The sequence below is a fragment of the Callospermophilus lateralis genome, chromosome 12 (assembly GCF_048772815.1).
Source record: "Callospermophilus lateralis isolate mCalLat2 chromosome 12, mCalLat2.hap1, whole genome shotgun sequence".
Taxonomy (NCBI): domain Eukaryota; kingdom Metazoa; phylum Chordata; class Mammalia; order Rodentia; family Sciuridae; genus Callospermophilus; species Callospermophilus lateralis.
In genome coordinates, this window is record NC_135316.1 from 62,644,984 (window position 1) to 62,659,479 (window position 14,496).

A 14,496-nucleotide genomic window follows, 5' to 3' on the forward strand; every position below is an offset into this window, starting at 1 on the left:
GAGCCAAATACCCAGCCCCCCAGCCTTTATTTCTTCTGTTACAATATAATCTTTGTTCCCATTTCATTTCCTACATCTCTCTTTATACTCCATCTCTGAACTCCATTCCGTATTCTTTAATGAGTTGCATACATACATTCTCTGCTTTTAAATTATTAGCTTCTCCTGAATAGATGAACTTCATTTATAAATTTACTAAACATGTTTCAGTAAAGTGATTTCAGTGAGTTCCTCACCTTATGTCTTCAGAATAAACAAATTCATAAACTAATTATATCATTAACAGTAGATAAGTATCAGGTCTCATTTTATATATTCTAATTAAAAAACTGCAACTGAATTCTCAAATTCTTATATTAGATGTTGCTCATATTAATCAAGATAAAAGCATGTGGATGTATTTCAAACTGCATCATTCATTATCAGGTTTTATATAGAGCAAGTCAACAATGTGACAGGTGTTTCCTACTCTCTTCAACTTATTGTTGATTTTTATCAGCTAGTGTGGTATCAGTGAAACAGAAGACAATATAAAGACAGACCCAGAAGAAAGGATCAAAGGTATCAGAAGAGAAGAATCTTGTTAATTGAACACATATCCATCTTATTCTAGCATAATTTAATTATAGAATTTAATCATTTGTTCTGGAACTTTGGTGCCATCTAAGCAAACATTTATTCTACAATTTAAAATACAATTTATTATTTTGAAGGCTTTCAGTATTTTTAAAATTAGTTTACTTTTTCATATTCTAACTTTCTTTAGTGAATTTTTTTGTAGTTGAATCTATAGTGCTCATAAATACATATATTGATTGGTCTAAAATTATATATTATCTTTAGATGCTCATGCATGTGAGATATTGATTAACATGTACAATATTATCTTTACTATATTTAATATGATAAATATATACATAGTTTTAGATATATGTATCACAAATACAAAAAAGTATACCTACTAAAATTATATTTACAAATAAAAGTATTTTAATTTCATATAATATGTCCCATATAAATTTCACTAGGTAAAATTCCATATTCAAATATTTAGGCAAATATTTTTGTATAAAATGTAAATGGATATATTCTAATTCAATGTACTTCCTAAATAATTTTGTTATGGAGGCCATCTATTAAATCATCATAAATTACTAAGGGCCCATTATGTTCTGTTAGGAACAGGTGATGTGTTCAGGGATAGGACAATATACTATCTATTCTGATGCTTTTTCTAATTCAGAGAGTTTCTCATAATTTCAGTACCTTCATTTAATACAATATTTAAACAGTTATTTAGTAAGTAAGTATGCTAGACTCCATGGAGAGAATAAGAAAACTTATCAATATGCTTAACCTTATAAATAACAGTTTGAGAGAAAAAGGTCTGTAAAATATATCAGGTAATATATTTAAGAAACTATAAATGTTATGGAAAAATATAACAGAGAGTGTAAAATTGAATATAAGCTTTGCAATTTTAAAAGTAGTCAGATAAAACCTCACAGATATGGTGAAACACAAGCAAAAATTGAAGAAAATAAGAGATATTTGGAAAAAAAGCCAATTTCCAGCACAAAGACTAGTGCCAAGGGACACTCTGAGGTACTGGAAAACCAGCTAAATCAATATAAGTAGCAATGTGGGTTCAAGAAGAGAGTAATATAAAATAACACAAAATGCAGTCCTACATGTATATGCTTTTTATAATATTCTGTAGAATATTCATTCAATTTCATTCAATTGTAAATAAAATAAGGAGCCATGAAATGATGACATGGGTCAATATATATTTATAAATGATTACTGTAGTAACTGGCCTGAAAACTGACTGTGGACAAAATTGTTAAGGCTGGAAGGCCAGTGAACAGATTGCTACAAGGTCTAGGTGGAAGCTCGTGGTTTTCCAAGATGGAAACAGTGATAAAAGTGGAAAGTTGATTTTATCCCCATTATATTTTTAATGAAGAGCCAACCAGAACTGTTGAAATATTGGATGAAGGATATGATGGAAATAGAAGACTAAAGGCAATTTAAAAGCATTTAATCACAACTGGAATGATGGAGTGACTATAATCTAAGATGGAGAATACTGGAAGTAGAACAGGTTGAAGAGGAGGATTACAAATTTAGATTTGGGTATGCCAAATTTTAGATAATCAAGTGAATATATTGAATAGGTAGCTTGGTAAACAAGATGAAATTTAATGAATAAAAATGAACTTGATATATATTTGACAGTCACACAAATTCATCAAGGGAATGAATGTGATAGAGAAATCTAAGGACTGAGGTCAAGGATATTTGCCAGTATGTAAAAAGAATGAAGTATAAAAGGAGGTGAGAAGGAACTGGGAGAAAGCAGGTACTAAGAAAGTACCAGGCTATCTTCCTTTATGTTTTTGGCACCTTTGTCTATTATGAGATATCTATTTACTTGGGTTTCTCTCTGTGTCTTCTATTCTATTACATTGGTCTCCATGCCTGCTTTGGTGTCAATATTATGCTGTTTTTATTACTATAGCTTTGTAGTATAATTCAAGGTCTGGTGTAGTGATGCCTCCTGCATTGCTTTATTCTCTAAGGATGCTTTGGCTATCTGGGCCTCTTACATTTCCAAATAAATTCATAACTTTTTAAAACTACTTCTGTAAATAATGTTATTGGAGTTTTAATAGGAATTTCAATAAATCTGCATATTGATTTTGATAGTATAGTTATTTTGACAATGTTAAATATGCCTATCCAAGAACATGGGATATCTTTCCACCTCCTAAGGTCTTCTTCAATTTCTTTTTTAGTGTTCTGTAGTCTTCATATTGTAGAGGTCTTTCATCTCTTTTTTTAGATTGATTCCCAAGTGTTTTTTTTTTTTTTTTTGGTGGTTTGTTTGTTTTTGAGGCTTTTGTGTATGAGATCCTTTTCCTATTTCTCTCTCAGCTGATTTGTCCTTGGTGTTTAAGAACACAATTTATTTATGGGTGTAAAATTGATATCCTGCTACTTTGCCAAATTCCTCTATGATTTATAGAACTCTTCTGGTGGAATTTTTTCTTTTCCTTTTTTTTTTTTTGTCTTCTATACATAGGATGATGTCATTGGCAATCAGGGATAGTTTGAGATTTTCTCTTCCTATTCATAGGGAAAAAAGAGACTTATCCCTTTAACAAATCCATATATAATAAGATGAAATCTAACCCCTCTCATCCTGCACAAAACTCCATTCAAAGTGTATCAAAGACCTAGGAATTAGAAAGAAACCCTGCACATGCTAAAAGAAAAATGTAGGTCTAACACTCCAACATGATGGTTTAGGAGCTGACTTCATCAACAAGACCCTTGCAATTTAGTGCAAGAAGTAAATAAAAAGTCAATAAATGACTTGTATTGTATTAAACCTAAAAGCTTATTCATAGAAAATGAAACAATCAAGAGCATGAAGAGAGAACTTACAGAATGGGAGGAAATCTCTGCCACCCACATCTTGGATAGAGTGTTAATTTCCAGAATATACAAAGAACCCAAATAGCTTAACACTAAAAGAAAATAGCCCAATCAATAAATGGGCAAAGCTACTTCTCAAAAGAAGAAATACATTGATCAACAAATACGTGAAAAAATGATTAACATGTCTAGCAATTAGAGAAATACAAATGGAAACTACACTGAGATTTCTCCTCACTCCCAACAGAATGGCAATTATCAAGAATACAAGTATCAATAAAGGTTCTTACAGATATGGGGAAAATGTTACAATTATACATTGCTGGTGGGATTGCAAATTGGTGCAACTACTCTGGAAAGCAATGCAGAGAATCCTCAAAAAACTAGGAATGGAATGGCCATTTGACCCAGTTATCCCACTCCTCAGTATATATCCAAAGGAGTTAAAATCAGCCTACTACAATGATATAGCCACATCCATATTTATAACAGCACTAATCACAATATCTAGGTATAGAATAAAGTGGGTACCATTTAATAGATGAAAGGATAAAAAATTATGGTAAATATACACAATAGAATATTATTCAGACATGAAAAGAATGACTTTATAAAATTTTATGGTAAACTAATGGATCTAGAGACAATCATGCTAAGTGAAATAAGCCAATTTCAAAAAACCAAAGGCCAAATGTTCTCTCTGATATGGTAATGCTAACAAACAAAGGGAGAAGAATAGAAGTGCATTGGATTAGACAAAGGGAATGAAGGGAATGGAAGGGGGATAGAAACAGGAAGGACAGTCAAAGTAATCTGACATAACTTTCAACTTTCCTATGTATATATATGAATACACCACTGTGAATCCCAGCACCATTTATATCCACAAGACTTGGGCCCTAATTAGAATAAAATGTATTCCATGCTTGTGTTAATATATTAAAATTAATTCTATTGTCATATGTAAGTAAAAAGAATGTGTTTTAAAAAGTATGACAGGAATAAAGGAAGGAAGGAAGGGAGGGACAGAGGGAGGGGGAGGGAAGTAAAGAAGGAAGGAAATAAAGGAGGAAGGGAGAGAGGGGAGGAAAGGGAGAGAAAAAGAGAAAAAGAAAGGAAATAATGAGGGAGAGAGGTAAGAAAAAAATAAAGAAAATTAAGAAGGAGAGAGGAAGGAAGGAATGAAGGAAGGGAGGGAAGGAGGGAAGAAAGGACAAATAGAGTGTGGATTATTCCTTTAAACATGGCTGAGAAAATGTTTCCAAGAGAAAAGAGAGAGTGGTAGAATATTAACCATTGTTGAAAAGGCAAGTTAGATGAGGACTACAAAGAGATCAGTTCAAACTGTGACAAGAGCAGTGAACTTGAACAAGGATGGGCACAAGTGTTCCTGTGGTTAAGTCCAACGTGAAAGAATGGAAATACGGGGAAGGAGAAAGTTGATGATTTTTTTTAAGGTTTGAAGAGCAACAGGCCCTTCTTCCCAGTTCTTTACTCTTAATAATAGGCAAAATATAGATGACTCACAAATTCAAAACTAGTAGCCACATATGAACATTAAATTCATAAAAACATCTTTAGAGCTGGGTGTGGTGGCATTATCCCTGTAATCCCAGAGACTCAGGAGGCTGAGTCAGGAGAATCACAACTTCAAAGTCAGCCTCAGCAATGATGAGGCACCAAGCAACTCAGTAAGACCCTGTCTCTAAATAAAATACAAAATAGGGTTGGAGACATGGCTTAGTGGTCGGGTGTCCCTGAGTTCAATCTCTGGCACCAAAACAAAACATTTTTAGATCTACAAATAATTTTGTAAGTAAATGGCCTATGCATATATTACACCTCAGTTTCTACCCATTGTGTGTTAAAGTTCTGTTACTTCATTTAAAGCTTCACCTACCCCTTCATAACCACAAAACTGCCTTTGGCCAACATTGCATGTGGTCACTTCTTTCCACTTCTTCACCTGCTTGTTTCTCAGGATAAACCCTTTCATTGGATTCCAAGAAGCTTCAGGGTAAATGTTCACAGATGGCCTTTGTTGTTCTCATCCTTTTTTTCTGAGTTGCAGTTACACACTAGATTCATTTCCATTGAGAACTATGTAACCAGCAGGACAAGCAGCCTTGTTATTGGCAAAGTCTATGAAAAGCCCATCAGTAAACATCAAAACTCTGTGTGTGCTTTTCTGTTTTCCTGAATTTTCTCTATTTGCAGGTATGAAGCAAGAGGATGCTCAGATATCCAGGGGAAAGGTAGAAAGTTTTATAAAAGTAATATAAAACTATACATTTATTTAAGAGGCAAGTGGATGAGGAGGAACAAAGAGAAAAAACACATCTTCTACAATGATGTCTGAGAATTGAACAACAATGGATTAAACCAAGTTTCAAAAGAAACAAGAGAGTTTCTACAAGATCAAATTCATAAGCATAAAATACTGGTGAGAATGTTAATGTGTTACCCACATTTGGTAAAGAGTATTTCTGACAAATTCATTGAAATCAACATTTAAAATGACTTGTGAGAGGAAAAAAGTACAAAACAATAAGGCAATTAAAGAATTAACTGGGTTTAATGAGAGGAGTCAGAGAAATACCTTTGCAGTAAACTGAACAGCAGAAGCTGGTATTTATTTACTCAATATGTGTATCTAGGATCTGTCACAATAATGAAGTTAAAACATATTAAATATTTGTTCATTTAAGAAGCCAAAGAAAGAAGACAGTCTCAGCATTTTTTTTCCTTTGAAATATTTAATAAACTAAGAACTGTGGGGCACTTCAGTCCCTGTCTTCTTTTAGAAGTTAATAATTCTTCCCTTCAGCTAATCACTGCACATTTTAGAGATCAAATGTCATTTAATAGTTTATATAAGAAAGTTTATGTAAGAAAGGCCTCTTTGACACAGCTATTTATCAAATGTAATATACTGTGCTACAAATGAGAAGAAACAAAAATTAATTTAATTGAAATATATAGTTAATATTGATATCATTTAGCTTTAAATGCTTAATTCATAGTTTTTGTTTTTTAACACAAAAGTATGTAAAGTATAACACAATACTTTTATCCATTGTGAAATTTAAGTCATATTTTAAAATAATATATAGTGAATATTAATATAGTACTCATTCATTAATTTAGATAAGCTATTAATCAAAAGCAACCTGTGTCATTAATGCTTTCTTTGTTGTTAATTAAGCCCCTATCAAGCATTAATTGCAATTACTCTAGAGAATCCTTATTATACTTACTCTTATGTTCCAGTAGAGAAAATGTGTATAAGAGGCAAAATTCTTTAAAATAGTAATATGGACACTATAAACTGCATGTAGTGAAAAAACCATAACAAAAAATATTTTGCATAAACTCTCCTGAGATATTTTAGTAATGAATTTTAGTGTTTTCTGAATTATCAACGTTGTTTCTGAGTTTTGTAGCTACTAAAGAAAATGAACATGAAATTAATAATAGGAAGAAATGGAAATAGAATGAAAATACTCTTATTGGTATAATTCATTTGTTTTTTAGAGAAAAATGATGTTGACTTATATTATTTAGTATGCTTTTTAAATTGAGTGTTTGCAGCAATAAATAACCCATCTTCTCATTAAGATCTATACTTTTCATACACACACACACACACACACACACACACAAACACACACACACATTGGTACCAGTGATTGAATCCAGGGATGCTCTACCACTGAGTTACATCCCCAGCCCTTTTTACCTATTTATTCTTTATTTTGAGGTAGCATTTCACCAAGAACCTATAATCCTATTGTCTCAGCCTCCCAAGCTGGTGGGATGACAGGTGAGTACTTACCCATTTTGTACCACATTTTGAAAACCTTCCCATTCATTGCAATCTATAACAATTTAAGCCCTACTAATTTCAAATAGACATCTCTACTTGGATTAGTACATGGACAACTTTTCAGATGATATTATCAACAAAATTCTATTCCCAAAGAAAGTTTAATATAGAAAGAAAATTTATTCTTAGAGGTGCATTTCATCCCAGCCTCAGAGTGAAGATCTAACAATGAAAATTCTCTGGCCACTCTCACATAATAATTCTATGTCTCACAAATTTCCAGACCCACAGTTTATACTACAAAGATTCAATGACACCAAGATCTCAGTGACATTATTGGACACTGATTTGTAAGTAATACTAACTCATAGAGATTTCAAAATATAGCTGTAGTTTATGGGTCAGAAAAGCTTAATGGAATCAGGATAAATGGCATTTTTACCTAAGCCTACCTATATGGTAGCTACATCACATCTATCACCCATATTATACTTTTGCTTATACCATTGGGTGTATTATTACAACAATGCTATCACCAACTAGAAGAACATTCACAATGTCATTCTGACACAGTGTTAATGGTTATCATGGCAATAAAAAGTCAATTGGAAGGATCTGTAACTCCTACTTCTTACCAAAATAATAAATAGCAAATCACTTCCAATCATATAACTTTAAAGGAATTACAATAATTAGTGTCATAAAGAAGAATTGTAGGGATTAATAGTATTGATTCCTATCACAACCATATTTCTAGTCTCTACTAAAAGGGATAGGTTGCATTTGAGAACAGAAGTATGTTGTTTTAACATTAATCATTTTCAAATGGAATTATAGCTATTATCTGTGAGGTGAACTCATTGCTTGAGCAAATTGGACAGTCCCTCACAATCAGTTTGTAGTTGTTAAAATGGAAAACACTTTTATTCCAAAGAACAAAAAATTATAACATTCTGCTAGCTTTATCTGGAATACATAGCAATGCACAAATCCTATATTGCCTCAGTGTTCCTTGGGCTCAGCACCATTGTAAATTCCAGGTACCTTTGCAATGTCAAGGTAGCAGAAAACATTACTACATATATTTAGGGTAAATAATGCTATTTAGACATGGAGATCAGTTCATAATTGTTGTGATAAAATATTTTCATGCTAAAGGCCCGTCTTAAAACTTATGCCCTGCACCTTGATAAAATTTCTTGATAATTTGTCTGACAAATGCTAGTTACCCTCCTCAAAAGGAAGAACAGTTCTTTTCTTGCCTCCTATCCCACTAAAATATTAGAATATAGGCAGCTTTTTCTGAATTTTTAGAGCAAACTATTTCTTATAATCTCATTCTCTTAATGAAATAAAGACTGGAAACTTTGAGTATGTTTTAGAGAGAGAAAATTTTTTTCTTTTGGTTTGAACTGCACTATAAGAAGTATTGAGACTCAGAACTTGCAGTAATAAGAAAACATCTGCAATGGGCAAAAATGTGAAGAGGTTATACAAATCCCTAATTACAGAATTAAAATGTAGTTTACTGAGTTTGGGAGCCAAGCTATTTAAGAAGTAACTACTCTTCTTTAGAAAAATAGGTCATTGTTTAATAATTGAATTTAAAGACTGTATAGCTGATCAGAGACTACTAGGGGTCTTACCATTTGACCCACTTGGGTAGTAAATGATACATAATGTATCTAGATGTACCAACCTGCATCTAGTAGTGATGCCTTATTTTCACAAATATTACTTCAATAGTAGTTTTATGACTAGTTATAAAAATTTTTAAAAGCTGTTACAACTTCTCAGTGATCATATTTATGGCATGTTATAACTGGTACACAGAAGAGTTGAAATTAAAAGAAAGAAAGAAAGAAAGAAAGAAATGTAAGAATCCTAAAACAATGAGCAAGATCTGAAGAGCTTGATGTAGCAAGATTAATATCAGCAGTTGACTAGGGTGAAGAGGCAGCCAGACCGTGGTATAATTCCAGGAGTTACTGGAGGAAGCTCTGAATAGGAAGGGCTCCAGGCTTGCACTCAACCATCTGTAAAACTGGGCTCATCAAGACGCTTTGCTATATATTCATCTAATCAACAAGGAACATACTGTAGGTATGTAAACACATGTACACAAACCCACATTGACACACATGGACCCAGGATTGGCAATTAATGATGTTTTTATCTGATACTCTATGGTCTTACATATCTACCAAGGGCTATGTTAAATATTTATTTGTAAACCTTCTTTTTATGGTAAGAACATTTAAAATGTATTCTTTCAGCAATTTTTATATGTTCAATACATTGCTATTTATTATATTCACTATATTCTCTGTGCTATGCAATAGGTATTAAAAAGAAAAAAAATCAACAACTTATTATTCCTAATTGAAGTCTTTTACCCTTTTTCCACTCTTTCCCTATTTTCTATTATCCAGAATCTGATATCCATCATTCCACTTTTGGCTTTCATAACTTTTATTGTTTTAAATTCCATGTATAAGTGAGAACTTTCGGCAGCCAGTATTTGCCCCTTTGCCTGGCTTATTCCACATAGCATAATCTTCTTTAGTTCTATCCATCTTGTCAAAAATGGTACAATTTCTTTTTAAAAGTTAAATAGTATTCCATTGTGCATATGTATGTCACATTTTCTTTACTCACTTATCTGCTGAGAGACACATGTTGATTCTCTAACTTGGAATTCACAACAGTGAATAGTACTAGGTTTCATTAAGGACATGCTTTGTTTACTTTCATAATTGGAATTACAATCAGGAAAGAATGGTGTAAATTGTGTGTCTCATCCCATGATATGTAATATAGTAAATATTTCTCTTTGTTTAGATGCCAAGCAACTGAAACATTTTCTTATGGATGAGGAAGTCTCCTCACTATACCAGAATTATTTAGTCAGACATGCTCAACAGTAGCTTTTTTTTCCAGCTTAGTGACTAAAATTAGTGTAGGCCTAGTGACTAAATTAGCGGAGACCATGAAGAAATTAAATTTAACAATGACATTGATGGCAGCCTTATTAGTTCTGAAAGGGGCATCTGTAGCAAGAGTATCAGTACTGGCAATTGGTGATTGATGTTTGTGATAGTGGTTCAAGCTGAAGCATTTTGTGTCCATTTATGGCAGGATGGTATTCATAGAGTGCTTCTGTAATATAATCTGGGTTCTAGCTTTTATTCTTTAAATTCCCTTTTTCCTTTCCCATTGTCTAAACCTTATTTTCCTGTTTTTATGGTGATTATCTGATATATCTGTAACCAATCAATAAACAATTCTCTTAAGGACTAAATTAGTCAACATCAATTTTTATTGCATGCAACTGGGAATCCTCTCCTACAAACTGATACACATAAAGACCTGTGCTTTGAATTATATATTATGTATCTAAGATCAGTGAATGTGCATTAAGAACTTTTAGTGTGTTTATAATTTTTTTTCCACATTAGATTGATATTTATTTCACATGTGATAAGCTATCAGATATATACCTCATGAAAAATTAAAGCATATTTTTTTTTCTGTGGACAGTAGAATTATGTCATTTTTTATTAAATATAACTGAATATTCCTTTCTCAGTTGTGAAAAACATATATTCATTGAAACTTTCTGTGAACAGAGTGCAGGTGCTTTATAGAATACCAAACAAGTATTGATCTCTACCAGCATTATGAAGAACTCATGTGTTGGTATTATACCAATGTTGCTTTAGTCTGCAGTATTGACATTATATTTAGCCATAAAAAATTAGATAGCCCTGAGGTGTCATTTCCTTGTTGTTTAACGATAACAATATCCACTGAACACTAATGCACACAAATTGATAATGACGTGCATTCAGATAATGCAGTAGTCAAAATTTTTCATGAGTACTTGACTTAAGTATAATATTTATATTGGTAATTTCATCCTATAGCTAAGAGGATGATATATTTGTCTGTGTTTTATATTGTCAGGGGAAAATTTTTTAAAAATTTTTATTAAAATATAAAATAATTACTTATTATAATACAAATACTAAATGAAAGATTGAAAATAATATAGCTATACCTTTAAATACATTATCATTTTTAATATCAATTTTTGAGTTAAGAGATTTATATATTTTTGCATTCCTTGTTTTGAATATTTAAGACAATATTTTGCCCATTATGAAAATGAAAACTGAGCTCAATTTAGACATTCCAAAATTTGTGCATATAAAAACAGTAGGTATAATATATATAATATATATATGTAATATAAATAATATATATATGCAACATATATATGTTTATGCATGTATATAGAGATATGAGAGAAATATCTACATATATGTATATACACATATCTATATTTGTATGTATGTGTATAAATACTACATCAATTTGAAAATATCTAAAAAGAAAATATTATAAAATATTATTATATTAAAAAATGAAAGTTCTAAACTTGATATGAAATATTTTACTGAAGAAATGACCTAATAAGTGTGTAAAATATTTTCCAAAACTGTTTAGATAGAAAATTCATGAAAAATAGATGATGCACACTTAGGTACTTTCATCTTAAAGTTTAATTGTTCTTTGATCAGAAGAAAATATCAAATATAATTGTTGAGAGCCACAGCCGAAGGGGCCCCATCAAACTTTCAGCTGCCAGCTGATTGGCTCCTCTGCGGTGATGCTCATTGGGCTGTTTCCCCGCCCTTTCAGATCATGGAGCTGCTCATTGGGGGACTTTTTTTGGCTCCGCCCATGCGACCCAGCCAATCGGCCTCAAGAGCAGGAGGAGTGGGGGGGTTGAGAGGCTTGTGGGAAGCCCATGGTGGCAGTTGGGCTCTGAGGGAATTCCTGAAGAGCTTGTGTGTGTTCTAAAAATAAAGCTCGTTTCTGCTTGATAAATGGCTCCTGAATTGTGCCCAGCCAGACTGCGGCATTTGGTGGCCCACATGGGGAATGACTGAGGGTAAGTGATAAGGTAAACTGCTTGCCCCTGAGGGCAGGGTGAGAGGATGGGTAGCCATTTTAAGATTCTTCTTTTGTTTTGTTTCGCTTTTGTTTTAAGTTGCCTGTCCATGGAGATGTGTGAGACGGAAGAAAAACCGCTCACATCTGAGGAAAAACTATTTGCGTCTGAGGAACAGATAGGGAGAAAGTATGGATGGACATTTCAGGAGGATAGAAAGGCTATTATAATGATTTTTTGTTGTTCCATTTTTGTTTCATTCTGTTTCGGTTTTGTTTGGTGTTATCTTGTTGGGTTGTATTATATTAGAAATGTGGGATCAGAAATTAGTAAAAAACAAACCAAAAGACTGTTAAGTAAACTGTTAGAGGAAGGAGGCATCTCAGTAAAATCAAGAACAGTCAGGGCATACATTGATACAATACAAAAATGTAGCCCATGCCTTTTTAAGGAGGAGTTGTTAAATATATCACTATGGGACCATCATGGTGAAGATTTAAGGGAAAAGAAAAGAAAAACCCAGAAACTCTGCCAGTTGGTACATTGCCATTGTGGGCGTTGGTATCTTGGTTGCTTAGTCCAAAGCCTTCAGTTCAGACAAAGGTAGAGGAAGGAGAAGACATATTGATTCAAGTAAAAGAGAAGGTCTCTCAAGTTAGTCAAACAGAGGAAAAGATTCAAGTAAAGGAGAAGGTCTCTCAAGTTAGTCAGAGGAAAAAATTCAAGTAAAAGAGAAGGTCTCTTGAGCTAGTCAGACAGAGGAAAAAATTCAAGTAAAAGAGAAGGTCTCTCGAGCTAGTCAGACAGAGGAAGAAAGTTTAGAGCAGAAAAAGCCATCAGGGGAAAAGTTACAACAGGAGACTGATACTAACACCTTTCTATCACCAGAGGGTTTAAGTGTCCAACCAACAGTACTACCTCCATATGCTGGGAGGCTCCCAACCCCCATAGTTGATAGATGGGATCCTGAGAGAGGACCTCAAATATTAGCGTGCCCTGTATTTGAGCAGGCAGGAAGGCAGTGAATTCACCATGCTTTAGATTTCAAAACAGTGAAGCAGCTAAAGGAGGCTGTAACAACCTATGGTCCTCAAGCACCCTTCACTGTAAGAATGGTAGAATCCATTACCAACTTGAACATGATGCCAGCAGATTGGACGAGTATGTGTAAAGCTGTGCTAAATGGAGGACAATACCTGTTATGGAAGGTTGCCAATGAGGAATTTTGCAAGGAGATGGCTAGGCGAAATGCAGCAGCTGGTTATCCTCAGAGAAATTTAGATATGTTGTTAGGAAAGGGACCAATGAGCATCACTGCAGAGGAGCCAATCAGCTGGCAGCTGGAAGTTTGCTGGGGCCCCTTCAGCTGTGGCTCTCAACATATAATATTTATTAGAATATTGTCAATTATACTTAATTGACTAGTTTGGTTTTATTTATTTCAAGTTCCTTTAAGCATTTTTTTGTATATATCTTTTAATTACAAAACAGGATATATTTTGTTGTATAAATATACATGTTAATATAAATTAACACTGTAGCAGTACTCTGTGAGATTATATTATTTGGATAATTCTATTTCTTCTCCAAGAGATTGTATAATTTCTTTTCTGAACAATTTTTCTGTTATAATCTCTATCTGGGGTAAATGATCCTCTATTTGGTGGACTTCACATTTTTTAAATGAATATATTTTTTTTTAAATTCTGAAATAGAGTATAATTTTGTATATTGGCAATGTCCAAAAAGTGACTGGAAAATAAGATAAGTGTGCACATCTATTTATATCACTTTCCTGTTGTGTCTTTATCTGGCATGGTATAATTGCTCATTATAAATGTATGCATGCAACACTGAATGGATGAATGAATGCTACTATTACATGGTTAGAGTTTTTATTTCATTTCTCTACTTTGGTGCCACAGTAAAGTTAAATACCATGGTTTCTGACCCATAACAGTTCCTATAAATGTTTTATAAATTAATAATTATCCATTACCAAAATATAAGGATAGCCTTCATTTATATATAAATAGTTGTCATATTTAATACAATAATTTTCATATCACTGGATATGAGCTACAGAGTATTTTACTTCCTCAATATTTCCTGTTGTAAATTCCCTTAATTATTAGGTCCATTTCTCATCAACCAAAAATAACAAAGTTTAGCTTTTGTCATTTAAAATTTGGAACTATGAAGAGGCCAAGATATGTAGATATTTTTGTATCCCTATTGTAAGTACTAAAAATATCAAAAGTAAAATTAC